Here is a 16874-nt window from a genome sequence, read left to right on the forward strand (position 1 = left end):
CACTCCTCATTCCTCCCTCCCTCCAGCTCCTGAAAACAATATACTTTCTACCTTCCCTTTGTTTTCAATACTGTTCTGGCTGCTATGGGTCTCTTGTATTTCCATATGAATCTTAGGGTCAATTTTTTTCACAAAAGCCACCTGGGATTTTGATAGAAATTGAATCCATGGAACAATTTGGAGAGTATTGCTACCTAAATATTGTCTTTACAACTTATGAATATAAACATGTTATTGTCTATTTAGATTCTTTAATTTTATTCAATAATATTTTGTAGTGTTCCATATATAATGATACACACTAACATTTCTTTTATTTTTTTTATTTGTCATGGGCCTTGGTCTTCAATCTCCAACTCAAGTATAATTTCCCTTGCTTCAAATGCCATGCTTTCTTCTATCACTTCTAAACTTGTTGTGCAACCCTTGGTTCTCATATTGATTTTTAAAGTTCAGAATGAGTACATTACATCAATGTGAACTGCTTCTTTTTAAAATATGGCATTCCATATTCTGAACACCATGTCTTTTACTTCCATGTCTGTTAACTCTTCTTCTTATGTAGAATGACTAGTCTCCTCAACTCTTCTATCAGAATCCTAAAACTTTTAAGCTTGTAGTGAACAGGTATGTTTTTCATAAAATAAATTCATCATTTCTTCTTCTCAATATTATATTTATCCCTCATACACAGATAATCGTGTTGATCTTTGAAGTAACATGATTTCCTACAATAGTTACTTAAGTGGGTACATCACTGCTAATCCCAGATTACAAGTAAATTTAGGACTTTTTATATCACTTTTCCAGTTCAAAATTTCTTATCTTATTGTTTCCACATTTTTACTACATAAATTTGAATAATGCAATATTTTTTGCAATACTAGGGATTAAACCCAGGGGCATTCTTCCTCTGAGCTATACCCCCAGCCCTACTTTTTATTCTTTATTTTGAAACAGGGTCTCACTAAGTTGTTGAAGGCCTCACTAAGTAGCTGAGGCTGGCTGTGAACCTGCGATCCTCCTATCTCAGCCTCCTAAGTACTGGGATTACAAGCATGTGCCACCATGCCCAGCAAATAAGGCAAAATCTAACGCAAAGAAATTTTGGTTTTACTATGAGGATGCTGGATTCTCATTTGATCTAATAAGCAATTTTAGCATTTCAACTTGCTATTGTATTATCTAAAGATCCTGTTCTTTTCCTAATTACTCACTTAAACAACCTGGTTACAAACCCTCATGAAGTTATTTCAACCATTTCTGTATGCTTTTGTTTTATGGTATTACATAGTATTGGGTCACATATTTCTGAAGTAACTCACTAGAAAATTATTGTTCCTTCCCCATTTCTTTGAGTTCTATTTACTAAGACTGGAAATTTTTTAAAGATTCAGAATGACACTCTTATCCCTAATTAACTCATTTCCCTGGCTTCAACTTCATAATGCTATTCTACAATTTATCAGAAGACCTTTAAGCTGACATGTAAATGTAACATTTTCAAGTTTGCCCTTGCCACAATAACTCTAATGGCAAACACCAATTTTTTTTTCTGTATGGGATGAAAATCCAGAATATAGAAAGTAAGGATAAGGGTTCTTTAGTATGTTTTTCATTTGGCAAAACAGTACTGTGACCAGTTAGTATTTCAGAAGTATTTTTGCATGCCTTGCCAAGGTCTTTTTCTTTGGAAATACAAATTGTTCTGAGATATGTTTCTTTATTTTTATTTTTTTATTTTTTGGTGGTACTGGAGTTCCTGGAAGCCCTTCTACCTCCGGGCTACACTCTCAGACCTATTTTTATATTTTTATTTGGAAACAGGGTCTCTTAAGCCAGAGAGACTGGCTTCGAACCTGCGCGATCGACCTGTCTCTGCCTCCCAAGCACCGGGATTACAGGCATGTGCCACCACGCCGGGCATGTTACTTTATTTTTAGAAGGGTGTTTTTTATCTTTTTTCCAAAGTGGCACCCAAATAAAGGACAACAGGTGTTTTCACCAATTCCCAGGATTTAGTGGCTAAGGATGAGACATATAAACAATGATTCCGGAAAGACCATGACACAGGAGTTAATGACAACCCTAAACCAATGATCATGAGAGAGCTGGGATTAGAAGGTATGCTATAAAATAGATTGCAATAATACCAACTTCTTTAGAGGTATGGTGAGAACTAAACAACTTCCTGTATCCAAAGCACTTGAAATAATGGCTGGCAGAGGATGAATAATTTCTATATCTTTGTTGCTGTTATTAGTAATCCTATATTTACGGAGTACTAGTCAGTCATGTTTTACGAAGCTCTCATCACAGTTGTGACCTCAGTCAGTAACAAGTTCAGTCTCATGGCCTGTACCAAGAACAACAGGCTTAAGTTCTGACTAAAAAATAGAATCTTCAAAGTTTTAAAAAAATACTGAAACTTTCATATAAAACCTTTGCTCTTAAACATAACCATTCACAAGATCTTTAATTTTTCATTTCCCCTTGAGGTCCAAACATGTCATCTATACTTTAAGGTTTAATTATAATTTTCTTAAAATATATCATCAGAGAATACAATTGAAGAAGTATGTCTATCATATTTCCACAATTACCCTTCAAGTATTTTATTGTATTAATTTTGTTGTTGTTGTTCCTGAAATGACCTCACATGGGTAAAGATTTTAGAAAATAGAGTCCATTACTGGTGGCTCGTATTCATTTCTGTTAACTGAATTTATGCAGCAGCAATTTTATTGTAAAATATCCTTAATTCTTCAACTTATCCTGTGTTCTGGAAACAGTAGCAATACTTCATTTTAAAATTCTATTCTCAGCCGGGCGTGGTGGCGCACGCTTGTAATCCCCGCGCTTGGGAGGCTGAGACAGGAGGATTGCGCTGGTTCGGAGCCAGCCTCAGCTACTCAGTGAGGCTTCCAGCAACTTAGTGAGACCCTGTTTCCAAATAAAATATAAAAAAGGTCTGGGAGTATAGCCCGGAGGTAGAAAGCCTCTGGGTTCCACCCCCAGTACCACCAAAAATAAAATAAAATAAAATAAAATAAAATAAAATAAAATAAAATAAAATAAAATAAAATTCTGTTCTCTTTTCATGGTTGGGCTTGATGTAAAAAAAAAAAACCTCAATGCAGATGGGTTTCACTAGTTGGCTTGCACTAGTTGGCAGTAGTTTAATAACTCTACAGTTGTAGGACAATCTTTAATGATTTTGTGATGACATGGTTATTTTAAAAGAAGCTTGAAGGAATCTTTCTTTCTTTCTTTTTTTCTTTCCTTCCTTCTTTCTCTTTCATGCTGGGGATCAAACCTAAGGTCTCTCACATGCTAGGCAAGCACTCTGCCACTAAGCTGTATCCTCCTCCCCATACTTGGTTATTTTATTAAAATTTTCACAGCAGCTCTTTATATATTCCCTGTAAATTTTTATATTACTTATAATAAAACACCTGGTGCACTTTCTTTTCTAGACATGTTACTCAGTCTGATGTCAGAAAGCTTTAGCATGACTTAATTTTTGAAGTCACAGCTTATGGGAAATACCAGCAATTTCCAATGACCTGATAATACCAAGAAAACAACATAAATGCGTGTCTTCGAGGTAAATGGGTGCTAGTGTAGGCCTTGTAAGTTAAAAGCAACATTTTATAATCTCAGAAAGATGTAATGGGTAGTCAAAGTAATGAAGCTAGCCCAGGCATAATGATTAATCTCTGTGTGAGTCATGACCCCGGCAGCTGCATTCGAAATGAACTGCAATCTATATAATGCATTCTCAAGAAGACCAGACAACAAGAAGTTGCATTAGTCCACAGTGCAGACAGTGAGGCTGCGAGTGGAAGCATACTCATTTTTGGCCTGGAAGAGCAGAGGTCTAGACTAAGCAATATTCATAAAAGGATGGTGAGCGATTATGAATATTTACTCAGTCCAGTTTAGCTAAACAGACTGCAGCATTAACCCTTACCTGATTCAACTAAGTAGGCATGAGCCAGAATATTTAATAAAGGACTTTGTGCGATAGGTACCAGTAGAAAGGCAGCCCCAGGTAAGGAATGTTAAGAGATGCAGCATAAACAACGCTCTTGTGGGAAGAATTCGCAAGGCCTGTTTGAGGCCATGTGACTGTCTGTGCCATGTGGAAGAATAGAATTAATGGTAAGAATGGTGAATGATAAAGTTGCCAAGTTTCACCCATGATTAAGATATATTAAAGATCCCCTTATAGAAAGGCTGGCAAGGCCTGTTCTAGCCAAGCATTAGTGTGAGGATTGGTACTGTCACTTGGAAGGGACCAAATGTTGGCATTGAACTCCATCCTATAGGCAGCCGAATTTCAGGGTACACAGCTAGATAATCTGGGAAATGGATCAGGAGACTTACGAGAGGGTGTGTATACACATGCACACACACACACACACACACACACACACGTGTGTGTGTCTGTGTATATATATACATATATATGTATTTATGTATTGGGGGGTCACTGAGGATTTAACCCAGGGCCATTTTATCTCTGAGCTACACCCCTAGACTATTTTATTTTATTTTTCCTCTGGAATTGGGTCTTACTAAGTTGCTGAGGCTGTCCTCAGACCTATGAGCCTCCTACCTCCGCCTCCCAGGTCCTGGGATTACAGGCCTGTTCCATCATACCTTGCTGAAGGGATGTTTGAGGTAGAAAACAGTAAGAAGGGCCTCCTTATACTGACTGCATTGAATCTGTTTTAAAATGGGTTTCATTTAATATGGTGTTATGGGAAAGGCACTGCATTAGCCAAGGAATATGGGAGTCAACCCAGCACTGCTGAACTCACCAGGGCTGTACCTACCTTTACAGGAAGAAGTTGACCCCATACCTTTGTTGCTGGCCATAACATCAATGTAGTGAGGAGAAATACTTCTGATAAATGCACCTAAAAGATGTTCCTGTTGACTATCCAGGTTTATACTCTTAATTTGTAAGTCCAGATAACAGCAAAACTAGCTCACAGGCTCAGTGACTAAGTCTAGTCAGCTAGGGAAGATGAATATGATGATAGTACCCAAATCTTTCCCTTGCTTGTGAAGAAAGTAAGGCACAGAGGGGGCAAGTAATTTGCTAAAGTTGCACAGGTAAATAAGTGGCTGAGCTTGGGTTAGAAGGTAGGATGTGGACTGCAGGATCTAAAAAGTCTCATACCCTCTGCAGGTCCTGCTTCTCTAAACACAGTGAATCTGTACCAGAGTCACTTTGAGAATCTAGAGTCAAAGCCTCACACTGATCTTCCTGTTCAAGGGGGCTGGTGGTGAGAGGCCTCGGATCCAGTGAGTGCTGACAGCCCTGGTATTATGAGGTTCCTTGGAGAAGCTGTTCAAGGCCCTGTGCTTGGAGGTAATGTACTTGCCTATAGGAGGCTTCATGTCCACTTAGAGCCATTCTGAGTCCCGGTCTAGGCTGCAGAGGTTTTCCCTTCTGGTTCCCTCCATGTATTAATGGCCCATGTCAACAAACACAGCTTAGCTTTTTATTTCCCCTCCTCTGCCTGCTCCCCAATATCTGCCCCAGCCAAACCTCACGTGGGTCTCACTAGCAAGCATGCCCAGCTAGGCTGCCTACAGGAATGGAACCTGCCACATCTGCTTTTTGCACACATCGAAAAGCCAAGGACTTTACAGCTTCCTGAAGGGTTCACCTTGAAGATGCAGGAAAGAGGAATTAGGAGTGACTCTTCAGGGATCATAATCCTGCCCTGGCCCCTCCCAGAAATGCTAATTCATTCTCTCTAATGCTTGCCTGTCTGTCTGAGGTCACTCCTGAAACATGTCAGCTGCTCTTCAGGCTGATGGAGGTACGTGTCATCAGAGATTCGAGTTAAAAGCCCCAAGTACTTCTCACTCTGACCAGGGTGTCAGAGGTAAAAAGTCCATGAGGGTTTTATCTGCTGATCCAGCCCAGCACACCCTCCAGATGGTAAGTTGTCTATGTTTAAGATACTTGGAGAAGACGTTAGAATGCTTATGGCTGAGATGACATACTTCCCTTGCAGCTCATTTGACTAAATTAAAAACATTAAACATAAGTGTCTCTTGAGGTGCTTTTTCCCCCTTCAAAAATTATTTCACTGAATTAAAATGTGTTTATATAATTTCAGATAAGAATTGAGCAATCCCTTCTTTTTTCACCTGCCAGCAGTGTCTGAGTGCACAGACAGGCTTTCTCGGAGCCGGAGGTCCCCAGGGTTACTAGTGTAATTCTTTTTACTCTGGGGTGCTCAAGCAAAGAATTGCCTACAATCAATTTGCTTTCACATCCTGGCATTAAACTCACTGTATATAAAAGTATCACAAGTATTTTCAATATAATTCTAAGTACCCATGATTTAAAAGGCTTTTTATTGTAATGAAAAAAATTACAAGGCATAGTAAAAGCTCTACAGCCTGTTTGACTGAATCCAATCAAACATATGTAAGATTCTCCATAACTTCAAAATGGGAAAAAATGACTTAAAAATATAAAGGGCAATTGGTAGGAGTCATTTTGATGTCTGACAGATGAAGCAATATACCTGAACAATATTTTGACCTCCTGGTTTCTAAAAATATAAAATAAGTCATAATTCAACCTAGTGCTACAGGGAAGCACATGAATTTTAAACATGTAGCTATAGATATAAAAAATGTAAGTATTAACATAATCTCGTAAGTATACAGCTATCTTTTAAAGGCGAAACTAAAAGATTTCTAATAAAATATCCATCATTAGTCATCAGGAGTAAAGGTGATATCTATTACCACTGTTTGATTGGAAGACAAGATGGTGACTTGGGTTACACACAGCCTTTGGGAAAGCCCACCAAGTGCCGTGTGCATGTACATCAGTATCACTGAACTACATTATGATGTGAGACTATAATATAACAAAGTATAGAAAATATGACCATTAGCCGGGCGTGGTGGCGCACGCTTGTAATCCCCGCGCTTGGGAGGCTGAGACAGGAGGATCGCGCGGGTTCGGAGCCAGCCTCAGCTACTTAGTGAGGCTTTCAGCAACTTAGTGAGACCCTGTTTCCAAATAAAATATTAAAAAGATCTGGGAGTAGAGCCCGGAGGTAGAAAGCCTCTGGGATCCACCCCCAGTACCACCAAAAAAAAAAAGAAGAAAATATGGCCATTAATGCCCAGATATATACAGTACTCCTGAGCCTGAAGAAAAACAAGAGTAGCATAAATATAAAATATTCCTATCACATGGTGCCTGACACCTAGGAGACCTTTAATAAACATTTGTTGAGTGGATAAAAGGAGTAATAATGAATTCATTGGCAGTCTGATTTCTCTACTCTTTTAATTGAGTCTTTTCATTTGTTTCTTTAGAGAAAGGAGTAAAGTGAATTAGAAAATTGTCTAGCCACAATAGGTGGCTTGATAGCTCTTTGATATTCATAGTCCTCCTCAAACTACCAAACCATCTCTTCTAGCTTAATACTCAACCCTTGGTTCAAAGTCCTCCAAGTGTGTATGCAAAAGCAGAGCCTCCCTCCACTACCAAATGGCATGTCCTGGAATCTCAAAAGTGTTGGCAGAAGTAACACTGAGTTTGTTATTTTATTGGCCAAAGAGGTAGGAGAAAGAGAGTTGCCAGGTAAAATACAGGAAGCTCAATTAAACCGAGGTTCAGATAAACCATGAAAAACATTGTTGCACAAGTATGTCCCAAATATTGTATGAAATGCACTGAACATTACTCATAGTTTGTCTGAAGCTGTAATCTAACTGGGAACCATGTAATTTTTATTTGCTAAATCTGGCAGCCCCAGAAGGAAAGCGAATGTTCTGACTAAACGCCAGGTGTTTTTATCCATGCAGACTCTGTTAGACAAGGAGAACCTTTGGGTAAGAAACAATGGTACAATTATCTTGATGCATTATTCAACGACGGGCAACTTTTCAGAGTTCACTAAAATAATATTTTAAAAGAGGCTTACTGCTACATACTGAATGCTTCTAAATTTGATGAAAACATTACACATAGAGTACAATTGCAAAAAGTGAAGAAAGCAAAGAAAGAAAAAAAAAGTCCAGAGGAAAAATAAACAACTTTCACATTAACAATCCCTTTAAAGAAGATATTGTATGCATATATGTTTCTATAGACCAGTGTTCACATAGATCAAAGATAAAAACGACTTCTCCAAAAGGTCTGAATTTTGATAAAATGTCAACCGTGTTTTTAAACCGTGAAAGAAATTTAGTGCTCATGAAAGGTGGCAGACTGGTTGATTGAATGATTATTAATATTTATTATGTCCTGGTCAGAAGCTAGAATCTATTCTAACATGCAGGCCAGGTCTCCGCGGCCTGAAGAGGAAGTGGGCTGTCTTGAAGCTGCGGGTTACAAGGTCTTAAAAGAGCAGGGTGACATATGTTGCTGCCAAGCTGCACGCTGAGATATTTGTTCAAATGAGATCTGACAACATACACAAGATACCAGGACATTCTTAAAACCCACCAAATTCATAATATAAAAGTTGAAATCCAACCTTTTCCTCCTAATTCAAGGACCCCCTTGATGTCCAACTACGAAGCAAAGCCCTGGCAGAAGGAATGAGATTCTGCGTTTAAATCTTCAGGCCATCAGGGGTAGTTAGGAAAGGCTTGACTGGGGCCACAGAATAAGGCCCTTTTTAATCCACCAATAAAATGTGAGACTATCACAATCATGCTTCCAAAGTCTTCCTACGGGAGAATAGAGACTCTTTAACTATATCTACGAATACAATCATGGGGAAGGAGAGAGGAAAGTAATGGTTATTGTACTACCATAAATCAGAACGTCACTAGGCGTTACAAATATGGTGCTCATTTTTGTTCTCACAATGATACTGTATTGTTGGAATTAAATTTTTTATTCTATCAATAAGAATCCACTGTGCCTAAGAGAATTGAAATAATTACCCAAGATTACAGAATCCAAAATTGGCGAGTCTAATATTCTACTCCAGGCCTACCTGAGTCACACTGCTCCACAGTACTACCAAATAGGGTGTACTTCTAACATCTTTAGACAAAATGTCAGAGCTAGTAAAAGAAAAAGGCTTTGTTCAAAAGGCAAATAAAATAGTTGCATGTTTTTATTTGCAATGATGACATTTTCTTAGATGAATTATGTAACTGTGATTCCAAACTTTTAAAAAATTAACAAAAGAGTTGTTTACTATCATGAAACTCTTTCAGGTAACTCTTGATATGTGACATTTTCCAAAATAAATTATGAGAAACACAAAGCTTGGAATTATATTACCATCTAACATCAAAATTAAAAGCGGTAACCAGGGAAAAACTGTCAAATTTGACTTCAAGGATTAGAATTCTACTGAAAGTTATAACCAAATAAAAAGAAGCCATAAAATAGAAACGTAAGGTCACAGCACAAAATAAACTTCAAATCAGATAGTCACAGGCTATAAAAACTTGGCTTCTACAGCCGTGTAACCCAGATTAAAATCACAACCTCCCCTCTTACCAGGTATGAGATCTTGGCAAGCAACATAGGCCCTCAGTGCCAGTCTCCTCCTCTATAAAATAAATATAATAATAGAACCTACCTCACAGGGTTGTTGTGAAGATTAAATGTGATACTCCGTGTGACCTGCTAGGCATACAGCTTGGCACAAGACAAGTAGTCAATAAATAACAGCTCTTATTTTTCTTATCATTATCATTTTTTCTTAAAAATGGATATTCTGATGTATAAATGAGGGTTTTGCATTCATCTTTGCATTTGTCAAAGTTAAGGATCCTGGACACCAAAAGCCCCAGATTTTCTTTTTCCTAAATTGATATTAACAAGTTCCTGGCAACTACTGCCTTGTCAAAAGCTCATTTTCCTAGGCTGAAGCATAGAATCCAGAATCCTAGGCTGTCCTCGCCTACCCTGCTCCGTCGTATTAAAGATGCCATGCAACACCAAAGAAATGATCTGGCTTGCAGATAAAGGAATCCTAGGACTCTTTATCACCCAGGGTTGAATAGAGAACAATCAAAGCTTATCAATGTTAATTCTGAAATGGAGGCAGCAATATGGTGTGTGTGTGTGTGTGTGTGTGTGTGTGTGTGTGTGTGTGTGTGTTTCAGGAAGATGGATATAATCTATAGAAGTAGAAATACTACAATGCCTAAGACTGAGTGCTGGAGCACCCAATTACAGTTGATTGTGTTGTCCTGTGGCCAAAAAAAGGTAAATGCTGATGCCACCTAGTGCAGCCCCAGACAAGCCATCAGCTCTCCCTCCTGGTGACAAGCAGTGCCTCCTGGGATCCCACCCAGAGAGTCACAAAGCTCAAGACCCAGGCATACTGCAATGCTGCATTGTTTTCTTGCTACAGAAATTTAGAGGCTATTTTCCCACCCTTCCCCTGAGCTAGGAATATTGAGGTTAAAATGTACCTACTGAGTAGGTAATGCATTTGGTATTAAGGATCCATCATACGAGTGTGTCTTCCAAGCATAATGGTTCCTTTGGAGCTATTATAGGTATGCTGTGAATAGATATTAGGGATAATACACAAAGAGTGGCTGAAGGAGATCCCATATTAACTACTGTCAGACTTTTAACATTATTCAAAACTAGGCTTTTTAAAAAAATTCCTGGGGTTTAATACCTCTATACTTTGTAAACTGAGCGCTTTTCAAAGAGAGCTCCAAATTCCTACCGCGCTGTCTTTAGGGGAGCTTTGATCTTTGCAGAGCACCTATCTTGTGTTTCTATAATTGTTCTGGTTTAACAAGGCTCCCTAGCACGTGAAGGGGGAAAATCCTTTTATTAAGGCTATAAACCTAACTGACCACAGTGATGGAATGTGCAACTTAGGGGTAGCCCTTAGCTCCCCAGGAAAGAAAAAAATAAAATTGAGAACTGGGTGGGGGGAGTATTCATGCTAAAGCTAAATGAAATATTTATTAAACATGTTTCTGGTGTCCCAGGTGGTAAGAGGCTGCCTTGTGGCCTGCTGAAAGGTTTGATCTTTGTTAAGTATTGTGAATTCTGATTTCAATAACAGGGTGAAAGCTGAGGAAGTTATGGCTGAAAATTTGGCTAAAGATGACAGCTCCAGGTTTCAAGTTGCACAAAGCAGTCGAAGGGATTAAACTAACAAAAGCCCACTCAAAAGTATTGAGTTTCCAAAAGTGTAATCTTCCTATCGGAGCATCCACGCTCCTCGCATGAGGACGATTCCTCATTGACTCTGACTTTGCCGTGTTAATCTTACTTCACAAATACACGTGGTGATTTATATCATGTTTAATTAACTGATGGAGGGCTCCGGTGGTAAGAATGGCATCGCATTAAGCTCTGTCCGTATGGCAAATACGAATCGCATCCTTAGCCTTGCAAGAACGGAGTATCCCAAGAGTCACTGATGACAGGATGCAGGAATTGAAATCAGGTCCCTCCTGTTGTCTGAGGATCCAGGGAGGGTGCCTGCCATATGCCTGTCACTTCCAGGGGGGGTGGAAATGACAGGATAAAAGAAAGGAAGGCTCTCGTTCCTCCAATATGTTCAAATCTCAAATGAAAACGATCGTGCAGCAGTGCTGTACAGAGGCCAAGATTCACATGGAAGTGCGCCTCAAACTTTGCAGAGGGCTTAATGAAAGGGTGGCTGGTGTTTTGATGCATTTTTTTTGTTGTTGTCTCCGGAAATGGCTGTCCAGGATTTTTTGAGAACAGATAGGTGAAAATGCTGTGGTTTGGGTTGAATATAATAAGTAGGGAAACAAAGATTGAAAGAGGGAATTCTTACTTAACAAAATATGTGTACTGTGATGCCATAGAAAGCAAATTGGATTTGACTATGAAAAACCACACATTGGGATACTGGTTTCAAAGTTAATATTTTTGGGAAATGGGAGTTCTCTAATTTTTTCCTCAAAAATCTGTAGTCATTATTTATGACATCTAAAGAAAAATATAAATTGACTACCAATTCCTTTAAAGAAATTTGAAGTTTCAAAATTCATTTTAAGTTGCTCTACTAAGACAGCATAATAAAAGTTTGAGAAGAGGATGAAAATGAATTTTACTCCTTAAAATGATGATTAGCGTTTTTGTGGGTGTACTTTTAGTGTTTCATTATTTTCATGTAAATTATTATAATGCATATAAATTATTATGTGAATTATAAGTTATTATAAATGTGTATACCTTAAATCTTTTATATTAACTCTTTCACTTAGTATACCATACCAAATTTTTATTGACTGCATAAGGTTCATCAAATGAAGGCTATCATCTTTTTCTAACCATACTTCCATTATTAGAGATGTTTGCTTTATAAATAACATTATAGCCGGGCGTGGTGGCGCACGCTTGTAATCCCCGCACTTGGGAGGCGGAGACAGGAGGATCTCGCAGATTCAAAGTCAGCCTCGCTGGCTTAAGAGACCCTGTTTCCAAATAAAAATAATAAAAATAGGTCTGAGAGTGTAGCCTGGAGGTAGAAGGTTTCCAGGAACCCCGGTACCACCAAAATAAATAAATAAATAAATAAATAAATAAACAAACAAACATTATAAAGAATATATATACACATGCATATATATATTCCCAGTTTTGATTATTTCCTTTAAAAACTTCCCCCACACACACATGTTTTAAATAGTCTATATGTGAAGAATTTTTTCTTCCAAGGGACAATGGAAATTAAAACATTCTGCAAAAGTAGCCCTCTATAGAAAAACGTTACTTTAAATTAATGTGCAGTCCTGGGGTAACACCTTTACTCCTGTAGCAAGTATAGGCAAATACTTCATTCTTGCCATGTGTCTCTAAATGCTGCGTTCTTCTTTAAAATAAACATACAGGAAAAATGCAGTAAATTCAGAATTTTCTGTTTGTTTTACTCAGTCATTTCAATATAGAAAGAAAAAGTCCTCTCAACTTTTGAAATGTGTTTTAATTTTCCTAGAAAGTGTTAAAAATGAAGTATTGTATCAGTTTTTAAGATGAACATTATTTTAAGGATAAAGTGTGGTCCTAATAATTAATATTCCCAGATGTTTTCATAGCATGAATTCATAATGGAATAAATTAGTTTAGTTAGGCAATACCTCTTCGCCAAGAACACTTTGGGTTTGGAAAAGAAATTCAAACTTTTCATCTGAAGTAACTGTACGGGAAGCAGGTAAAAAGGATGATCACCTCCACTCTTTTCAACATCTCCAAATGATTCATGATAGAGTAGTTTAGACTGCTTTCATTTGGAAGCAGTAGGTGCCACAACAGTCTGCTACAGTATATTTTAATTATTGGTTTCAGGTCTCAGTCTTCTAGATTACCTTAGCCCATCTTTGTCTTCAAAAATAGACACGAAATAAAGATTTTCTTTGCAGCCTAGTTTATCAAGAAATTAACCTGATTTATTTAACTGGGCCTAAGTCGTGCGACACCATTCGATTCAATTCGAGACAGTAACAGAGTTTGAACAGCACACTTTCCACAGCTTTGGAGTCCAGAAGTGCCCTTCCCTGGACACAGGGTTTCAGTCAATGGTGTTTCTGGGCTTGAGGTAACATGACATTGTTTGTTTTCCAAATCTCTTTCTTTCAGTTAAACAGATTTCTTTTTCAGGATTTAGAAACAAAAGATAAGCCTTTCCAATGAGGCATAGGAAGGAGAAGAGGCGATTAGGGTGAATTCGGTAAAACATACCGTAGTGGCCTGGCAGTAAAAAGGCAATGCTTGTTTGATTGTTGACTGGTTTGTCTTTAAATAATGGTCTTCTTTTGGCATCAAATGCATATTTGTTCACAATAAACATAATTTATGAATATTTTAACACATGTGTACTCAGTGGGGTGGATTATCAGACTGATATAAATAGAATTAATGAGCAGTCAGCCTGCCACTTGCCATGACGTATGACAGGACAGCTAGAGTACAGAGTCATTCTCATGGCTTTGTAATAAAGCTTTTCTCTTAGTCTTAGTTCTTAAAAACTACTGAACAGTCAGTCTTATTTCCCCTTTCTTTTAAAGTGAGGTTCATTCACTGTAAAGCAGAATTCAGGTTTCACTGTAAGAGTGTACTTTGTGGGATTCAGAAAATCATTTTCCTGCCTTGTTTAAAACAATGTTATATTGTAGTATATTATAGAAACTAACTCCAGCCAAATTTGGGGAATGCATCATATATAGACAAATATTTCACATACTTTTTTACAAAAATGTTTTTTTTTAAATTTTCTCCTTTTCATTGTGTGACAATACCCAATTGCTGCAGATCTTTACAAGGAAAAAAAAAAAACCCTTTCTAAATGGATCGACATTTTAAAAACAGATCTGATGGGCATATTGCCTGGATAAAATTATTCAGGAAAAAAACACATCTTCTTAGCTAGTTATCTGCTCTCCTTGAACACAAAGCAACAATCTGTTAAGCGTGTCTAATAAGATTTTTTAAAAGGAATAAACCCAGTGGTATAAAACCACCTCTTCAAACAGTAGGTATGGGGGTAGGCATGGGCATGCAAAACCTTCCATTTAACCGTACTTAGTTTGACAAAGAATTGTTTTTGTGAAATGGTAAGCTGAATTTTAAGATTTTCACCCTTATTTCCTGTTAATATTTTTTTTATAGCTTGATTATGGGCAAAAGTGGGGGAACAAATAAAACTAGCATGTATGCTTACATTGTCCAGATGATCTGGCTGGAGAAGAGCCTTGGCAAAGATATTCTAGTAGGACTTTTTGCAAACACAGATGGCAAGGGTGCAGCCTTTATGCCTCTTATCTTTCATTTCAAAGGGAATATTTGAAGCTTTCTGCCACCATTGCCCTTCCACGCCCACCCTCACAAAACCACAGGTCTGTCCTAGAAGGGGCACGCCTCAGGATACTTTAGGGAAGGGAGAGAACTAGACATCATGCTCCCGGTCAGTCATCTGCTAGAGGAGGGCACTGCACTGCATGGGGGCTGGGGCTTGAGGAGCTTCCCAGAGTGGCTCCCCTGGGAAATCAGGCCCTTTCGCGGAAGAAGTAGATGGGCACCACCTAGTGCTCTTTCGATGCAAAAGCTGTTAGCGCTGGTGTGGACCTGAGTGGGCAAGCGGGGGGCGCCTGACCTTTACAAAGGAAAAATGAAAGGAGTCGTTGGCTTCAACCCCTTTGCTTTCAAAAAATAAAAAGAGAAAACTGACCATTTTAAGACAAATAGATATGATGCTTCCAAAACCAGAATTCCCCTGGGCCTGTTTTCTTTCTCTCCTTCTTTCCTTTTTTCTTTTTGGTAATGATTATTGGTCTGTTCATGAGAAGTAATATCTTTACTTATCAAGATGATAATTCCCTCTGCATATTTTTTTTTTCTTTTCATTTCTTCTGTGGTTAACTTGTAAGAATCGCTACGGATTTTCATTTGGTCCAAAGTGACAAAGAGGAGACAGCACCCGCCCACTTCTACCTCCCCAAATCTCTTCTAACAAGAAGTCTCTCTGGAGTTCTCACACAACAAATAGCTTTTATGAAAAATGATGTGTAGCACACAATTTTTTGCAGTGCAGTGAGATCAAGTTAGCCACTCATGCCTCTAGGAAAAAAACCCAGGAAGTTTTATCTGATTGGCAAAATGGACCCAGATATCGGTTCAAGGATTGAGTACACTTTGATGAAATTTCACAGCAATGAAGTCTGATTACCTGAATGATTTCTTAACCCTTTTAAAATATAACTCAAGGAAGAACTAGATTAAAAAAGAAAAAGAAGACAGCCGTGTAGAGAAGAGAATAGGTAGGTCATGCCGTTTACTTTTTCCACACACTGTGCCTAGAATTCCTAGAAACAGAATTTGTTTTAAAAAGCAATAATAATGGCTTTCTGGTCACCAGAAGGTGTATTAGTCTGCAATAAAATTAGAAATCTTAGTGTGGGACAAGGTGGAGGACAAAAACGGGAAGAATGAGTAACCTACTTCGCATAACTGGATTAGCAAGGGCCAGCCACACATCCAGGAACTAACTGGCTGCCTTTGAACTCATTAAAGATCTGCTTATCCATTATGCCACACCACAGAATCCGGACAGAAAACAGACTGTGGAGAAACAGATAAAAAAAAATGATTGTAACGTCTCTTAGTTCAGACAGAGCTCAGTATCTGCACTGGGCAAACTGGAAATAGAATACAGGAAGCAAAATCCAAGATTCTGAACTTTTCTTCATGGCCTGTGGCAAAATTCTCCCACTATAAGATAGCAATAACAGTAACTCAGATATAGCACTTGACAATCACATTATGAACTAGCTTCGAAAATCTAAAGCTCTTTGGTATCTTTACCCATTTTATTGATGTACTTTAGGATATTAAATGACTGATTTATTTCAACTAACTTTTAAAATTTATACCATGGAGGGGGAAAAAAACTTACAATGAATTTTCTCTCTGAGCAGCAAGGGATAAAAAATACACAGTGAACTTAACTCTGAGCTTTTACTAGTACAAAATACACACCTGTAGGTTTCCATTTAAATAGAAGGTCTTGTCCTAACAGGTTTAAGATGTACATGAATTAATAAGCTGAAGCCATCAGGTGTGGCTAAGCCTGTGTTTTTCCTATGACATAGCTACTGGAGGATGGGAAGGGGTGGCTATTTTAATTGTCTTTTAAATGAAAATGGTGTTATAATTTCCATTTGAGTTGAATTGCCCAACTCTTAATATCACCACCATTCTGGTCAGCCTGTTAAAGTAAAAAAAAAAAAAAAAAAAAAAAAAAAAAACTTGCTTTCTTTTTCCTTCCCTCCCTGCCTTCCCTCTCTCGCCCCCCCTTCTCTCTCTGGCTGGCCTTTCTCTGAATACTATAGTTCACAGTGAAACCCTCTGGTAATGA

This window comes from Muscardinus avellanarius, assembly GCF_963383645.1.
Source record: "Muscardinus avellanarius genome assembly, chromosome: 15".
Classification (NCBI taxonomy): domain Eukaryota; kingdom Metazoa; phylum Chordata; class Mammalia; order Rodentia; family Gliridae; genus Muscardinus; species Muscardinus avellanarius.